We start from the raw sequence: 13,341 nt of genomic DNA, 5'->3' as shown, positions 1-13,341 counted from the left end.
GATAAATGTATTACCAAATTCTACAGGGGCGGCTAAACCATTGCTACTGAACCTGGATAAGTAATTATACCTACACAATCAAGTGCGAAAACAAGCTTCTGGTGGTTCATGTCCAAGACGTAGCGTGTGGACACTGCCAAAGAAGAGGGGCCAGCACAAACTTCACTCGCTTTGGCTTCCAGCAGCAGTACGCGCCAACCCCGAAAGAATGCTTCCCGTATACTTCTGACAATCAATACTCCACCTACCGCGCACACGCTAGCACGCGAACATACTAGAACAACCAGGTGTTTAATGCGTAAAAAAAAGAAGCTATTCTATTGAACAAGTGTTTGGGAAGGAGAAATCGAAGAAAGGCTCACATTGGACTGCGGTGGGCATGTGGACTGCAGAGCAGAGTTCATACAGCTCTAGGCTTCCAAGGTATAGGTGAACCCAGCAATTTTCGACAAGAACAGGAACGCAGAAATGACGACAATGCGTGTAAAATTTAAAGAGCGCTTCATTCGGCTGATCCGCAGGGAATCTGTTTCGGCTTGCGGAGGCTGAGAAATGAAGCCCGGTAAAAAAGAAGAACTGCAGACGATGATCTACTTCTTACGATGACCATCACCATCCCATCTTACCTTATGTGCTGCTCACAGTCCCCCACATATTCAACTTTTGGGCTGAAAATGATCTGTGCAAGCGCCAAAAGACGCCCCTTGTCAAAAAGATGACGCTTTCGGGGCCAGACTGCTACAGCCACTTCATTCCACTCCAGCTCCCTTTGCTTTCGGATCTGTCGCAGCAGATCTCACCGTTTTGTATATACGAATGCCTCCGGCTATCATCGACGAGTATCTGCTCTTGACCTTATGTCAAGTTGCAGAGCGATAGCGCCGTCTTGTAGTGTGTATGCAAATGGGCTACCCCACTTCTTTTCGTAAGCAAGTGTATTCCATCTCGGCCGCACACGCAACCTCTTAAGTTTCCGTGGCGGAGTTATCATGGCTAAGATAACCCTGAGGAGCTCGTTGAACTTCAAGCGCGATTTGGGAAACCGCGCTTGAAGTTGGGAAACCGCGATTTGGGAAACCGCGCTTGGGAGACGAATAGGTTTCCAAATAGCTCTTATCGTATTACATCCCACAACGTTTCCATCTGAACCAATCGGCCGTGACCATAAAACCTTTGACATAATTCTGACTGTTGTTGTCATTGTAAACAGCTCGATGCTTCTAAAGACAAAGGAAGGTTCTTTTCTATTTTCAATGATACATGGTAGATGGGAGAGCCGAGGGAAAAAAATCTGCTCGCAGGCAGCTTGACCAGACCACAGCCCCTATTCCATTTGGTTCGGTGTTGCAGCCCACCTTCACAGCGCTACAATGCATGCAATGTACATAGTAGGTGAACTAAGCACACTTGAACAAAACAAAATCCCTTCAATATACTTTGGGGAAAAATAAAAAAATCAAGAACAAGAAGAAAATAAGTTGCAGTGTAAATACAAAAAAAGTTTAGCAGGAAATTAGAGGAAAAGAAAGGCACGAAACTTAAGCATTATAAATGAGCCGGAGGTTCTGGTAAGACCTAGAAAACAAACAAATGCCACCTAAATTGTAGGCGTTCATAAGAGAGGCTAACATGTAAGATAAACGCTTCTGACCAGTATTAAGCCCATTGTCGTTGGCTGTTGACTCCGATTGATGATAATCACCGCTTTCTTACCTGCGGCCGCGAATAAATCAGGTTCGCCCTCGAAAAAAACGTCGGCCCAGGCCTCGCCGTCGAGGGGATCTATCTCCATCTGTCTGCCAACACGGCCGCAGGCGTGAGAATGACACCGACGATTACTCCACCCGTTTCTGCCATTGTAGTCAGGTGCCCTACATTTCGTGATTGCTTTTTTTTCAGAGGATTCGGTGAAGAAACCTATGAAGCAGCCCTTGTGGTGTGTTACCTCATGCGCATGCGCGAGTGTTCGGGCACTGGAGCGCACTTGTTGTACGGCGTTGCTACACACGTTCTGGTGGTGTGGTTAGAATTCATTAGGTCCTAAACATTATGTTTCAAGACGACATATTTTAGGCATCGTCGCTGCGTGGTCTCTATGGTTACCAGGGTAAACAATTCTTAGTTTGGCCTACATCTCACTGCGAGCATTTAATGCCTCTGCTGACTGCCGGGGACTGCCAGACAAGCTTTGAATGGCTTCGGCTGACCCAATGTTAAATGCTATTTCACGAGAGTTCAAGTAAAGCTATTATATTACTTGCTGTCACTACCACATTGCAATTCGATAAATTTCTACATAACGTTACTGGTCTCCATATTTTCATTAAAGAATTTTTTCATGTGAACGAGGGCACGTCTCCAAGTTCTGATTTTGTAGTCGCAGTCCCTAATAATGCTTAGTAATCATGGGGGCATACAGTGCTGAGTCTTTTGTGTCAGACACTACGCTACGGTTGCTGCCTGGTGGCTTCTTCCAAGCGCACGAAAGAATAAGCGTAAGATGTGTTCTCTGCGATGCGTTATTGAGTACCTTTCGAAGAGATGGCTAAGGTTACGTACTTGTATCTGCAGGAACTTGTACTACTGTTCTCGCCTGATTCAATGTTGCAATATACATTGCGTTTTTTTTGCATTTATAATATTGTGCTTCGTCATTAATCATGTTTCAGTTCGAGGCTACCGCGGCAGTGAATATCATTGGGCAATCTTACCTAAATATCCTGCCAATGTATTTTTACGGAGTAAATCAGGGAACAAGGTTTATGTAGCAAATTTTGCCTCTTGGAGATAACTTGCGCTTCGGAAAAAAATTCAAGAAAATCACCGAAGGGGGCGAGATAGCCCCCAAAGTGATCAGTTCAGTCGAGAGTCGGTGAATTGGCTACTGCAGAGTTGGCTTTACATGACTTTATCTCTGCGCGCTCTTCTTTTCAAAAAGATCTTGTTCAACCGAGAACATTATCGGCGAAATAGGAGCAGCCAACGTTACTGATAAAACAGTGGAAATCTCTTCCTATGAAACCAGTTTTTCGGGGCCGGCGTACAACATAGACAACAAAGCCACGCTTCTTTTGAAGCACGTGATAAGATAGCTGGGTCGACTGCGCATGTCACAAAAGACCTACAAATGATCTCCAAAGGTTAGTCCACGGCGGTGAGGGGGCACGAAGGTTTAGCAAAAACTAAGGAAAGCAACTGCCATTTTCACAACAGAATCATCCATCCCACTGTTCGGCCGAAAACCCGCCTTCTTCATCAATGCAAAGACATCAAAAATCTGGTGGTATACACACACAAAGATTGAAAACCACGAATGGGTTCATTTAGGGGAGGAAAAATTGTCACTTTAGGAAATTCAGTGACGCGTAAGCAGGGAAACGAGCCAGTAAACGTAGTCGGCAAGTTTGCGTGTCACCAACACTAAAAAAAAAACGCCATATTTGGTGTTATAGGGACAGAATTCTCGAGGAATCAAAATTTGCGATGTCACCTCGTTCCTTCTGGGCGCGAAAAATATGGCAGAAGCTTCCATAAAAGGGGGAAACATTGACAGCGATGGTTTCCTGTTCAAACGTAAGCGCCTTTTTACACAACAAGTTTAAAGAAGAAACAGAAACGAATAGGAAATCGATAAAAATTTTGCGTCTCTAGTACGAAGTAGAAAAGATCAGTACTGTGGAAAACGTCCAGGGAGGCAGCAGAGGAGGCCGTCGTCTAGGAAAAGCCAACATATTTACACAATAATTACAGAGAACCGTGTTTAAAGCAGCCATCTTGATACCTCGCTAGTCGTCTTCGTCTTCTTCGTCTGTGTGCCTGCTGAGCTAGGTGCCAGCTTCATCTTTGTCTTCCATAAGAGTTTCAACATCTTCCCTCCCCACAAGAGTTCGTATGAGCGGTGGTCAGCTTGCCATTCGTGTCCAGCTGGTGTCCGAATTTATCCTTTTTTTCTCATTTTTAGCCTTTTCTTTCTTCGAGACTTCGCCTTTCTTCTGAGTTTCGGTCTGGGTTTCTCCATGATGACCACGCGAGCTGATGAATTCTAGGCACGACATTGTGCGCAGTGATTTTAACTGTAGTTGTTTCACTGGCGTATTGCCTTGGTACCCGATGGCCCAGTTGAAACCATGAACGCTTATGCCGTTTTCAATGTGCACCTCCCCAGTACCACATTCTCCTGGTTTCTTCGATTTGCGAACACATCTATCACCCTTCTTAATCATAGCTATCCCCATACCGGCGGCAGCCTTTTTATTTAGCCTCTTTCCTGAAGAAGGGGGTGAGCCGTCATTACCGTCGTCCACGGGAAGGTGAACAGTCATCGAGGGGTGCGTGGTTTTATAAAGGCTGCGTTCAAGCAGTTTGCTTTTAAGAGGGTTCAGCAGTTCGGCGCCAACTCAGATTCGCACTTTTTCGCTTCATAGATGGCATCACGTACCGCCCCCAAAAAGCTGCGTCAGGTAGTTGCAATCTAGCAGTGTAAAAACGACCAGGACACCGAAGCACGCTTTATTCCACCGCACGAAAGGAAATATAGCTCCGATGACGGCATGCATCGGTCGTGCGATGACACGAGCGTTCTGTTATACGACCGAAGATCTTGGCCAACAATGTCAGATATCAGTACGGAATGAATACCGGCATGACTTGGCCCAGATGTTTCTTTTTGCGTTTTTGCATGCTGTTGTTTTTTTCTGGAGAACACGAAGTCGGCGACTTGCAAAGAGGGCGAGGAGGGTGCTTCTCGTGGTGCGAATGAAAAGATACATTCATTTCCTGCGACCCCCAGATAAGGCCACTGCGTCTAAGAAGGCGACAGAAAATGTATTTACAGGTTTTCTAAACCTTTGGTATCAATCTACGCGCACAGGTAAGAACACAGAAATGCGACAGCGCGTATACACAATTCACTTTCGCGCCAGCATAAACGGCGGCGGTTACATGGCTCCGACCGACAGAAGAGCATTGCGGCGAGCTACGAAAGCGGCAAGGAGTGCGTGTGAACCTACTGGGCTGCAGGCTTTCCTCAGCATTCGTTGTCAATCCTGCCGTTTGCGGGATAGAAGCTTGGTTCGCTGTGCTTCTGTGGAAGCCAGGAAACGTGACTTCTTCAAGGAGAATTCTATCCCACTTATGCGTGTTAAATTACTGCAAGGACGATTGCGAGTGTTACGCATGAAGAAAATCACACCAATTTCAGAGCAGAAACTGAAAACACATTTCTTGCGGGCGAGCAAATCACGCTGTGCGGCGCTGTGCCGGCAATAACTACAGCTTTATCAGCCCTTCTAGGTGAAGAAGGGTGCCTAAAGTTGTCACCCGCTTCGCTTTTACATGCAAACATGTTTGTTCTCTGATCAAATTTCTTCCTTAATATTATCCGCAGTCGATATAACATCATTTATAACATTTCTCGAATAGTGAAACAGCTTAGTTGGAATGTATTACCGCTGTGCTTTTGAAAAGTTTCGTACAATGCGACATGGGATTTGAATTAAAAGTACACGATTGTACGTAGTATCGACGAGATAACATTTCGTCATAAAAAATCACCAAACAAGAAGAACTATCACTTTCCCGATCACACTATTATGCAAGCGGTTAAGCCCAATCTAAGCTACGCGCATAGTGGTTCGAACGGTAGTAATTGTGGTCATTGCTGCGACGCCTTGCGAGTTCTTGGACAATTCAATTTGCCTAGCTGCCCGGTGTTTTCAGCATGAGAAGGGAAACGGGAAACGGGGTGTTGTGGATGGGATCCAGCCATGGTTCTGCTTAGAACGCTCTTTTATGACCGTTTCTTCCTCTACGTAACAATGGTGATTTCTCTCTTAGCTAGTTCTTTTTGTTATTTTCCACGAAATGTGTTTGGTGTACCAAGATATTCTATTTAGACGGCTTTAAATCCTACGCAGCGCACTTATTTGAGGCGTTTTGTTGTATTGTTTATTTTTGTAAAGAAATATAACAAATTATTGTGACCACAAATATTACGGAACTACGAAAGCGCATGTAACAAGTGCAATGCGTAGGTCACAGCTTACGTAAACGTTACCGTAAAGCTAAAGTCATATGTTATACATTGAGCTAAATGTGACTAACGAAATTTGATGCCGGTTTACTGAAATTATCGCACGTTTCTCCTCAATTTTTCATAATACGTCCACACTGCGTAAATTGAGTAGTGTACGTACGTACGAGCATGCGTACGTACGTACGTACGTATGTGCATACGCAGGTATGTATGTATGTCTGTATGTATGTATGTATGTATGCAGATATGTATGAATGAATGATCTGCCTATCAAGGGCGTTTCCCGTGGAAGTCCAACTGCTTTTATATTGCTCTGTCCGAACTCATTTACGCTTAATTTCTTTATTTCATTCTTTCATAGCGCTAGCGGTCTTCTGCTCTTTCTATTCTCATTTCAGGGTAGTCATTCCGTTACCACGGTGGTCCAACGGTTATCCGTTTGGGCCAAAACATGCCATCCCTTAGTTCACCAGTAACACAGTAACCCGAGACGCTCATTCCCAATGTCGGAGCGCTTTTTTTGTCATTATTGTTTCGGTGGCCACATGGGCCGACCGAAGATTGTTTAGACGTAATAACTCCCTGGTTGGGAACTTTGTAACCTATACATCCGGCTATCAGATGCTTTTCGGCTGTTCAGGTGCCCCTTGCTTCTGTTCGGGCCGAAGATAAAGCCCGGCGTGCGTGTGGCATGTACAGCTCCAAGTGACATGAGCCTGAGGGCGCAGCTTCGCGGCGGTCAGCTTCCGCCCGGAGCCCTTTATCCACATCTGGTGAGCTTAGATTCTGAGCGCTGTACCTCTGCACGCAGTTATAATTTCGGAAATGCAATAATCGATACGAGATGGACTCATGATCATCTACTAGTTAATCATTACAATCAAGCATCTAACTTAGGATAATTTAAACGGTGATTAATCAAGTCAAGTTACTTATTTCCATAAATAGAACTTGGCACCTGCCACGGCCCCTGATCACTTAGCGCAAGAAAAACAGGTTTACTTCCAAAATCCAATTTTTTTTAAATAATTAGTCTCGATGAAACACCCCGTATACCCACACATTTCTTTTACCCATTTTTGATTTACTACCCTTGTTTATGTGTTGCCTCTGTATGCCTTATATTCCTCATTTACCCAGTGCCTCACCCGAGAAGGCACACCACTGTTGGTGAGCGCTTCAACTAAATAAATAAAATAGTGCGTGGTTGCACGCCTTGGCGGCCGTGAACGTAGCCGTCTTCCTAAATAAACCAAACATTCCAGAAAACGGAAAAATTCAGCTAACACAGAAGATTTTGCACGTATGTATGATCATTCATGAATATTTTTGGACTTTTTGGGAGAGAAGCTTCAATGTTAATATGTACAGACAACGTAAAGAATAATGCATACTCAATTGTGCACTATTCGAAATCGACACGTCCGAAAAACATTTAAAGCAATTGGTAAAAATTAACCTCCAGCACTGACCCAGTAATTACCAGAAAATAACGCCAAAAACAAGAGTGAAAAGTTGGGCTGATCAATACATAAGTTTGAAAGAAACCAGCGCATCAGGCGGAACACGAAGAGAACTTGACAAACACTTGCGCAAGTGTTTTTTATACTTCTTTTTGCGTCCTGTCTGATGCGCTCTTGCTTTCTTTCGAACCATGGAAAGACCCATGCAGATTAATTGAATGCCTGCAACGAACGCAACATTTCTATCACTTCCTGAAACTACCTTTCAACGTTCCGTTAACAACGTTTAAAGAAAAAAATAGACCGGTTCCTGTAACAGATAACGCGAACTGGGCAGTCTCACGCATTGTCCAAGACTACATGACCCAGCGTTATCAATAGTCGCAGCGTTCACGTGGCTGAGACAGACGCGCGTCGCAGCCAGCTGAGGCAGCGGGGAGATAACGAATATGCGCCTGCTGACGCTGTGACTACAAGGCGACTTCCGAACGTGGTGTACCACGTACGGGCATGAGGTCAACTCGGCCTGGACTGCGCTTGGTGCGCTTTGCAAAAATTGAAAATTTGGGACTGTAACACGCTGCAGCCACATCTGGGATATAAGCGCGCGATAGTGGGGGCTCCGGATGAATTACAACCACCTGCAGATCGTTCTGCGAAATCTCGACACGGGGACGTTGTTCCTTCTCGCCTCCATCTGAAGAGCGGCCGGGATGGCACCCGCATCTTCGCTGCGCTTTTGTCGCAGCCACGCAGTGACGGGTATCTGGACATATTTGTTTAGGCTGTCCGGTTGTGCACGGGTACTGCAGGGTTGCTATGGGAACGTTCCCGTGTGCTTGCTTTTCGCTTTTTTAAATAGCTAAATTTTGATTGATTGTAGGGTTTTATCGCGCCGACGCAACGCAGGCGATGAGGCGCGCCGCAGTGGAGGGCTTCGGATTAATTTTGATCGCCTGGGGATCTTTAACGTGCGCCGAAATCTAGTGCACACGGGCGTTTTTGCTTTTCGCCTCCATCAGAACAGCGGCCGCCGCGGCCGGGAATCGAACCCGCGACCTCGTGCTCAGCAGATCAACGCCTTAGCCTGAGCCACGGCGGCGGGTAAATTGCTAAATTTTGCGTTGCCCTTGTATGATGACTGTAGCCTGGGTAGTTGTGTTTTTGCTTCCCGCAACCCTGAAATCACGGCGGTGTTCCACTGAGCAAGGGACGTCGCTATTCCTGTACACACGGGTCGTTCGCTTTAGCCACACTGTATTCGTATAGTTCCCCGACGTGGGACGGGCGTGCTGCGTATCTTTCTATGAAGTATTTCAAGGTACAGGCAAGGCACGGAAGTTGCTATCGAATTGATCAAGAATCTTTGAGTAGCACTCTGATTTATTCCGGGCAGCAACGGTTATTGATTGATTGATTGTAGGGTTTAACGCGCCGACGCAACGCAGGCGATGAGGCGCGCCGTAGTGGAGGGCTCCGGATTAATTTTGACCACCTGGGGATCTTTATCGTGCGCCGAAATCTCGTACACACGGGCGTTCTTGCTTTTCGCCTCCATCAGAAAAGCGGCCGCCGCGGCCGGGAATCGAACCCGCGACCTCGTGCTCAGCAGCGCAACGCCTTAGCCACTGAGCCACCGCGGCGGGTAGCAACGGTTATTCGTGAGTTATATGGACGTGGTAAACTGATTTCGCAATTTTAAAAGATAGGTCTGAAAAATCTGCAGAAAATACAATGCAAGATAATTAATTGCATGAAATCGCGATGCTACTTTGGCGTCAAATTTTACTGGCATGCTTGCACCCCGAGTTACTTTGTATCAAAGTAACTCAGAGAACATCAAGTAACATCAAAGAGCTCTGGCTTGCACCTACGTATGCCTTCGTGTTCATGTGCTTGCGTGTGAGCGAGTGTATGTGTACGTGTGTGCATGTCCGTGCCTGCGTGTGTTTGTGGGTGCGTCTGTGTATGTGCGCGGGTGCGTGCATGCGTGCGTGTGTGCATGTATGTGTGTGTGCGTGCGTGCGCGCGTGCGTGTGTGTGTGTGTGGGCGTGTGCGTGCGCGTGTGCGTGTGTGTGCGTGTGCGTGCGAGCGCGCGCGCGCTTCTGTGCGTTCGCGTGCGTGCGTGGATGCGTGTGCGCGTATGTGCGTGGGTGCGCGTTTCTGTGCGCGTGCGTGTGTGTGTGTGTGCGCGTGTGCGCGTACACGCGTGTGCGCGTACACGCGTGTGTGCGTGCATGCGTGCGTGCGTGCGTGCGTGCGTGCGTGCGTGTGTGCGTGCGTGCGTGCTTGCATGCGTGCGCGCGCGCGTTTCTGTGTGTTCGCGTGCGTGCGTGCGTGCGTGCGTGCGTGCGTGTGCGCGTATGTGCGTGGATGCGCGTTTCTGTGCGTGTGCGTGTGCGCGTGCGTGTGTGTGTCTGTGTGTGTGCGTGTGTGTGAGAGTGATAATTGTGAGAGCGTGAGGGCGATAATTGTGAAGCGTGCCGCCGGAATCTGGATGCGTCATCGTAGCATTATCAGGGACAGGCTCGCCCTGTAAACTGGATGTTGTCAGATTCGCGTGTGGGGTACAAATGTATTTACAAATGTATTTACTGTGGGCGGAGTTATTGAAATGGGCTAAAAAATCTGAATGATTACGGGCACTGAATCTCGCCGCCCCAAGTGTGGATGAAATGCGGAGAGTAAGCGACAAAAAAAAGACATCAAAGAGCTGTGCATAGGGGCATACACAAAATAAGAATCAATGTGTGATATCTGGAAAAGAAACAAACAAGTCCACTTATTTTACGTGAAGGCGAAATCATCTCTCTGAGCAGGACATGCCTGGCTTCCAAAATCCCTAGGTGAACTTACAGCGTAAATTACACATCCATGTGTGGGACCAGAAATAGATTGAAAAAAAGGGAAAGAGGGAAATATAATATGGAAGAGCTCCAACCTGTTTCATCCAAAATACAATTTAAGGATTTTTCTGATAAAAGTGTTAAGACTACGATGGTATCATTTATGTAGCTGTAAAAGGACAGAACCTCTCTGAGTTATTACAAGCCATGGCGCCAGCATGATGGAGGGGACAAGATCAAGCAAGTCACCGTCGTGGCCTGCCGGTGGTTGGTCTACATTGGTCGTCGGTAACAAAAATGCGCCGAGCATGCTCCAATAGAATATAGATGAGAGCAAATGAACCAAGTACCCGCAAAAGAGCATTTTAACAAATACGAATCCCTCAAATCTTTACTTCAATATCACCAACAGCAATTCTGGATGTTAAGTGGGGGGGGGGGGGTGGTTAAAATCATAAAGCCGTTGATCTGTTTGACGACAAAAGTGCCGCATAAACAAGGCAAGTGCTGTTGTAGCCAACGTACTAGACACATGATAGCATACCAGTTACAGCAGAGTAGTGGTTTTGGCGGGTTGGTACATAAGGAGAAGACACAGTGCGATGTGTGTCTACTGCGTTTTTGTCCCTCGTCTTGTGCTGCGCTGCAACGCGTTGATACAAGCTACAATTACATACAAGTGGCACTTTCGCTTACAAAATACGTATTATGCGCAGATACTACAAAACGGATTATAACATTCGTGTTTCCTTTGTACACGAACTGAACAGTATGCGAAAATAAATAAAAGATGTATGTGCGTGGACTGGCACAAAAAATTTTAAATAATAATAAAAGAAGGCAAACACCGGTGAACGGTCATTGACGACCAATCGTTTATCCATGCTTTAAAGGGTTCAAAATGAGCGATGAACCCTAAACGTAATAAAAAGTATTAAACAAAGACCGCGCTAGCAGGGATGGAAAATAAGATGAAAGAAAGAAACGAAAAAAAAACAGAAAAATCAAATTTTGTTCTTTCAAAGACTAAGCTAAACTTCCGAGCGTGGCTTTCTTACCTCTACGCTGTATCAGTGCGTCTTACAGCACACCGTGCATTTCTTTGCCTTGGGCACTGAAAATCGAACGGTGTGAAGGAGGATTTTGGAAGCAATTTTGGAAGGGCACATTTAAACTGCAGAAACATTAACCTTCATACCGACAGTAAAAGTAACTCATTGGTCAGCCTGAAGAATTTCCATTAATTGCAGAACAAGAGGAGTGATACTTTTCATTTAATATACTTAATTTCAAGTAAGGTGAACATTCTGTGCGCTTACACAGTTACCTCCGTCAGCAACTTTCAGCAATTTCAGCCTTGAATGGCTATAAACAAGGAATCAAGTAATAAAAACGTTGCATTTTACGATTTCTATAAAGGCGCCCTGACATTTAGGAAGATTGCTACGCTAATTGAACAATACAATAATGTGGTACACCTGCTTCATATTAGCGCACGAGTCAGTGGGTTTACGCATTACTCCGATAACGCACGCGTACGCAGATGCAAGTGGCTGCATAAGCTAAGTCTCCGTTCGCGGGAATGCCGAAGTTGAAGATAAGGAAAAAGCTGTCCCTGTAATCTGAAAAACGGGTGCTCCTAAATGTATATTGCTCATGCTACGCGAAGGAGAGAGAGAGAGAGAGAAAGAGAGAGAGAGAGAGAGAGAGAGAGAGAGAGAGAGAGGAGGAGGAGGAGGAGGAGGAGGAGCAGGAGGAGCAGAAAGAGGAGGCAAAATGTTTTAAGGAGCAAACTGAAAAATAAAAAAGTCAGGTGGCGTTTTCCGTTCAGGAAGCCCCACTAAAGTTTTTTTAGCCGCTCAAGTGCGAAACCACCCCCTTGCCCTCTTCCCCCATTGTAGAAGAAAAATATTATTCCTGCATTTTTGCACCGTGACACCGTCAGTATGCAATGGGGTCATTCCATGCCAAACGTCCCAGCCGTAAAATCGACCATCACGGATTTGCTCAGTAAAAATTGTGGGTCATCCTCGCATGGCCCACAATGCTCCCTGAAAGTGTTTTTGTCCAAAAAAATTTTGTTCTGTTTCTAGCGGCACTTTATATCTCCAGGGTTTCAAGCAAACTTACGTCTGTGAAAAAATTCATGAAAAAGTAAATTCTCTTACAATGGCCACCATTTTTTTGTGAACATCATGTCGAGGCCCTGGGCTGCTGTATGCCGAATTTTTAAAATATTTTTCCTTTTCTTTGCTGTGATTACGGCATTCAGAAAATACACGATGTCGAGCATTTTCAAACATTGTTAGCAAACACAAGCACATTCTCTCAGCCAATGAAGCATTTGTACCTGTATCTCATCATTGTGGAAAATTTATAAAAACTATATTTACACTGAAAAATGAATAAATGTGCGAGAAAACGTTTGTCAAACTTGGGAAAATCTCCCTTATGGCCCATACTCACCTTGAAATTGCGCATTGTTGTGCTCGTAGTAAAAATATCAAATGCGAGCCATTCACGAGTACCAATGATCACAGTTTATTTCAGAAAGTTTAATCAGAACAGTTTTTGTTTTAGCAGAGAAAAAAAAATTTCAATTTGTAAAGCGACACTACCTCACCCAGTTGTTCCACAGAGCGTCTTCTCTGCACGGCATACACCTGCTGCATGAAAGAGCCGCGAGCCAGCGGGTTTGCGCTACAAGAATACCTTTCGCCGCAATAGTAGTTCGTAGCGTCAGTACAGGAAAAAGGAATAATTCGCGTGTTAGTGGGAAAAGTACAACGTGGAGCTAGCGGCGGTGCGCCCATTCTATGAGCGCGGGTAACTCAACGGCTAGCTGGACATGGTCGTGCATTTAAAGAAGCAGGGTATGTTATATCCGGTATCTTTTAATTATGCCGAAAATTACGAAATAGACAGCGGTTGAGTCATCGAGTTAAGCGGATTTATTTTTATGCGTGAGTGGTAATTGCATAACCCGATGCTTTAAAT

At 45.6% G+C, this 13,341-nt stretch overlaps 2 protein-coding genes across 2 annotated transcripts in view; one reads left to right on the top strand and one right to left on the bottom strand.

Annotated features, from left to right (window-relative positions):
- The window catches only part of LOC144139625 (fatty acid synthase-like), a 30,209-nt gene extending 29,446 nt beyond the window's left edge, over positions 1-763 (bottom strand). Inside the window, exon 1 of the mRNA XM_077671921.1 lies at positions 627-763. The gene's annotated coding sequence lies outside the window, so the exon portion shown is untranslated. The remainder of the gene's footprint in view (positions 1-626) is intronic.
- The window catches only part of LOC144138025 (uncharacterized), a 490,339-nt gene that overhangs the window by 41,341 nt on the left and 435,657 nt on the right, over positions 1-13,341 (top strand). The gene's annotated exons all lie outside the window — the stretch shown is intronic.

The sequence above is a fragment of the Haemaphysalis longicornis genome, unplaced genomic scaffold (assembly GCF_048455015.1).
Source record: "Haemaphysalis longicornis isolate Haplotype H1 unplaced genomic scaffold, Haemaphysalis longicornis Haplotype H1 scaffold_5, whole genome shotgun sequence".
Taxonomy (NCBI): domain Eukaryota; kingdom Metazoa; phylum Arthropoda; class Arachnida; order Ixodida; family Ixodidae; genus Haemaphysalis; species Haemaphysalis longicornis.
This window is presented reverse-complemented; position numbering and strand designations above follow the sequence as displayed.